Source organism: Olea europaea, chromosome 21 (assembly GCF_002742605.1).
Source record: "Olea europaea var. sylvestris chromosome 21, O_europaea_v1, whole genome shotgun sequence".
Lineage (NCBI taxonomy): Eukaryota > Viridiplantae > Streptophyta > Magnoliopsida > Lamiales > Oleaceae > Olea > Olea europaea.
This window is the reverse complement of record NC_036257.1, coordinates 13,148,025-13,153,534: the sequence shown is the minus strand read 5'-3', so window position 1 is coordinate 13,153,534 and position 5,510 is coordinate 13,148,025.

Sequence of the window (5,510 nt, the reverse complement as noted above, 5' to 3'; positions counted from 1 at the left end):
CCTGGAATAAGTTCAATCTCATGATCAATCGTCCTTCTTGGTGGTAATTTCTTTGGTAATTCTTCCGGCATGATGTCCTCAAATTCCCGAATAAGCCTTTTAACGGGTTTTGGAATAGGACCATTTGCTTTTTCGATCTCCTCTAATCAAAGAGTGTACAAAAAAGAGGGTTCATTTCTCTTGAAACCCTTACTAAATTGCATGGTTGAGATACTCTTCTTGTCCAGCCTCCCAACCTGTGTAGGGATGACACACGGCTTATTACCTATCATCATTAACGAATCGGAATATGGCAACATTGCTGTCTTAGTATCCCGAAAAAATTCCAATCCTAGAATAAGCTTGAAATCATCCATCTGAACTGCAGATAAATTTGTCCTTCCCTCGAAAGGACCTACTTTGATCAACACCGATTTCGCCACTCCAGCTATTGGTTGAGCAGAGGAGTTGATTGCTTTGACTTTTCCACTACCCTTTCTAGAACAAGTCTGAGCCGCTCTACTTCGGTACATGCAAGGTAGTTGTGGGTAGCACATGTATCCACCATAGCCCTGATTGGCTTCCCATTGATTTTTACATCAATGTACATTAAACCTTTGGCCCTACAAATTCGAGCCTTCGCTTCTTCCACCTTTGCCTCTTTCAATGGGACATCATCCTTTTCAACAACCCGATGCAACAGTGTGTTGCACCGATGTGAAAATGCCCCAACTATGTCATCATCCTTTTCAGAGTCAGTCTCATTATGACAATTAGCTTGCGAGGCCTCTTGCTTTGAACTTGACCCGCCACTTGCTAACTGACAATATGCATTCACCATCCGCTTTTGAGGACACTCTGACACTCGATGAGAATACGAGCCTTCGCTTCTTCCATCTTTGCCTCTTTCAATGGGACATCATCCTTTTCAGCAACCCGATGCAATAGTGTGTTGCACCGATGTGAAAATGCCCCAACTACTTCCTCATCCTTTTCAGAGTCAGTCTCATTATGATAATTAGCTTGCGGGACCTCTTGTTTTGAACTTGGCTCGCCACTTGCTAACTGACAATATGCATTCACCATCCGCTTTTGAGGACACTCCGATACGCGATGAGGCCCTTCACATAAAAAGCACTTCAATTTGAGAGTGGCATCAGTTCGGCCCTCCGTTGCTTTTCCTTTGTTCCAGTTGTTACTGTTGCTGCCGTTAAAATTTCCTTGACGGCTATTATGATAGTTTCCCTGAAAGCCATGGGTGCTTTGATAGGCTCCTTCTCTATTCTGAAAGTAACACTCTCTCCCATTTGAGTTCGAGCTGGGTCTGTAAGATCTATTACCACCTCCAATTGCTTGATTACTCCCCGAAGGTCGATCTTTTCTAGATTCTGTTTTGTAGTCACTCAAGCATTCAGCGGCTCCCATGGCCGTGCTCAAATCAGTAACCTTCTGTCTTTGAAGTTCCGTGCGTGTCCACGATTTCAACCCTTCCATAAAGGTGAAGAGCTTATCCTTTTCTGACATATCTCGAATATTCAGCATATGCCCTAAGAAGGATTTCACATACTCCCTGATAGAGCTTGTGTGTTTCGGGTCTCGAAATGCCTGTCGAGCTTGATACCCGATATTTTCTGGGAAAAACTGCGATCTGATTGCTTCCTTGAGGAGATCCCAAGAATCAATTCGAATCCTGTGGGCCTGAATGTCAGCATATTTGGTTCGTCACCATAGTTTTGTATCTCCACCCAGATACATGGTAGCTGTGGTTACCTTTCTAACTTCGTCTTCGATCGAAGCTGCTAAAAAGTACTGTTTCATATCAAACAAGAAGTTTTCGACTTCTTTTGCATCATGTGCCCCTCCGTAGGTACACGGTCCAGGAATTCTGAGCCTAGGAGCATACTCGGGTACGGGAGCTTGCCCATTGCCCACTGCACGTTGGAGTACCCGCAATTGAGCTCTCAACGCTTCCATTTCATCCTGCAGATCAGGAATGATTGCAGCAGCTTCAGCCATTGCTGCGCAAGCTATTTGGCTTTCATCCAATTGGATGTGTAATCCACGAATCTCAGATTCGGCCATCTCGACTTTTTCTTCGAGACATTCCATAGCATAGCACAACCTAGTAGTTGTCTCATCAAGTGCATCCACACGCTGTTTCGTAGTACCCTTCTTTTTAGGCTCTACCACTTTAGTGGTATGGGATGTAATTGGATCCATGGCTTTCTTATCGAGGGTCGTGAGCCGCACCTCTGATACCAACTTTCACGAGGTGCCTTTTTTCTTGGTACAGAAAGGGACACCGTGCGGCAGTAGTCTACTTCGCTAGACTACCTTCCGCCTTTTCTCAGTCGCGTCGGGACGAAAGAAAATTTGATTACAATTTTGTAGAAAGTTTACAATAGAGAATTTGAATACATTGAAAGTAAATTGAACATTGATTGATGAAAACTGAACATTACAATTGATGAAAGCAGAAAATTACAAACGCTGGTGCAGGGGGTGGACATCAGTGAGTTTGAAAGATTTTTGAATGACTAATACCCCCTATAATAGCATTCTGAACAAAAACCTAAGTGACAGGAGTAGACATTTAAAAGACGAGGAATCATACAAACGTTTACCAATATCAGAGTTATTTTACAACTGAAATAACTATTACAATGAAAAAAAACTTACAACTCAAACTTGAAGTAATATTTACAATGTGCAATCGAAGTTGGGCAAACTGCGACTGCGATAGTGTCAAGAGGCTAAGTAAAGCTGCAGTCCTTGACACCTTGTCTTGAAGCTTATATGATAAAGCAAAGGCCCAAAGCTAAAAGTGTTGAACTAAAGCATTTTCAATGCATTACATGCAAAATCTCACTCAACGAAATTTACCCTTTTCATTTCAACTAATTTTCCACCTATGCAATGCACGGGCTATGGCATTTTTTAGGTAATATTAAGTTATTAACTTGTCAAAATATTTATTCAGTTCTATCAATAAATCTACAAATTTGATTAATTGTTTAAAATGATAAATAGAAATGTAATCTTCATATATAACACACTTTTGACATTAAAAAAAATTAAAAGTTTATTAGGAAATTTTCTAAATGACGTCAAAAATTTTATTAGATTATTTAAAAAATTACATTTTGAGAGGAAAAAGTAACAATAAGAAAAAAAATTTCTAAAAACAATCGAATATCGTTTATATATAAATTTTTTTCAGATGTTAAAATATTAAGATGAAAAATTAGTTGGCCTCAATTTTGTGTTGCTATAATTAAAATGTGTTTTCTGAGGATATGATAAATGTTCCCTTCATGCATGGATTAAAAACTAAAATTATTGGAGCTCATAAATCAAACATTATTTTAGTTTGAGTGGTTATTTTACATATAAAGGACTTATTTGATGATAACTATATTCAATATAATTAAATCATGTAATTAGTCGAATCTTTTTTTATTGTTCAATATCCAATCAATTTAATGAATTTTTTTTATTTACGTATAATATTATTTTATGAAAAATTCTGCGATTGAAAATCAAAGAGAGAAAAATGAGAAAAAAATTTAATGGAGCCAAACACAAGCTGAGCTACAGTATAATGAGGTTGAGATTTTTATTTAATCACCCAATATTGATATATTTGAATTTAATCCTCCAAAATTTATATACATTTAAAATATTCAATATCGTTAAATAAATTAATCGACATTTTTTTGACTGAGTATTAATTTTTTTTTAACATTGTGTTAAGTTTTACTTTGATTTATTGCAACTACTTTTAGGAAATAAATAATATACATGATTTAATATAATATGTGTCACATTATATAAGGTAAAATATATTTGTATGAAAAATATATCAATCATCAAGGAAAAATGGAAATTATATTGATAAAATTGTCGCGAAAAAATAATAAATATTAATAAAATAATTGATTTTTTAAAGAAAAAAGGACGAGTTATATGCATTTTTTAACACACACGCTTGATATACGTTTAACTATTTTCGATATTCATTTAGATTATTCGACGTATCTATTATATAATTCTCGAAATAAACTTCGAGAGAATATAGAATATTTATAAAGATTTATGATAGATAAAAACTAAATAAATCACCTAATGAAAAAAAAAATTGACACTGAACATCAACTCAAAAAAAAAAAAAAGTTGCCTAATAGAGTAACTTCGTGCATCACGGAGCAAATTTGCTCCTGGGTGCCAAGAGTTGCTCCTAANAAATTCATCGACGATTGTACGGTAGTCGAATGCATAAATCTTCTATATTCTCTCGAAACTCATTTCGAGAACTATGTCATAGACGCATTGAATAATCTAAATGAATATTAAAAATAGTTAAACGTACATCAAACGTGTGTTTTAAAAAATGCGTATAACTCGTCTTTCTTTTTTAAAAAAAAATCAATTATTTATTAATATTTATTATTTTTTCGCGACAATTTTTATAATAAAAATATTATGTGGTATAAAACACAAGATCAATTACTTAAGGAAAAAAATTGATGTACCCGGTTAAGAGTGAATGGCTTATCGGTATGCATGTAAGGGTTAAATGGGCAATAATGAAATGATTCCTGAACGAATAGTAACTGGCATGATAAAATTTTCTACAATTCGCTCTCATAATTTTTGTCTCACTCTCTCATGATGCACGAGAAGATTTTCTTTGGAATGGACAGTTACAATAACTCACTTGTGTAAGTCAACAATTGAGGCAATAAAGTGGTCTCATTAATTTCATTTCTGAAAGTTACAACATTATAACGAAGTGAAAGAATATTTTTTAAGTGAAGTTACAGTAACCGTCAGCAAATGATTCTATAAAATCAGCAAAGACAGCAATAATACTACCATATTTCATTATTATTTCCAAAATTTTTTTTTTGTGATAAATAGTGTATAACGAGTTCAGCTACAGTACAAAACCAATTTAGTGTGAAATTGCTGCCTCAGGTTGAACAGTAAATGTTGGATCCTCTCTTTTAAAGTAAAGGGGATATTACAACAATTAAACATTATTATGTTATTAAATTTTTCTTCAGTGGATCTATAATTGTGCAACACCCCCAAATTTTAACTATATTTTCATATGGGTTAAATTTAATGTTAGTAATTTAGCAAATGAAATAGTCCATGCCCAACCTTATCATCACACTAAAGTCCAAAAGTTGAAATGATAAATGCGATCCACTCATTTGTATAAATGATTCATTTTGCTTATGTGTACTTTTTTGAATTTATTGTAAGTTATTTGGGTTGAATATTTATGTATTTTAGAAGTTGATGAAATATATTATACTCATTTTGTAGCTCGTATTGAATAAAATAATTTGGAACTAAGAAAAAATAGTTTTGTACTAGTTGTGTCCGAATTATTTAATAGGAAAGAAAGTGTATTAATATATTATTTCATATATATAATAACAAAGGCAATGACGGTTACTTGGAAAATTTAAAGGTGATATTAGAATTTAATATAACTAATACTATTGATAATGAAAATTAAG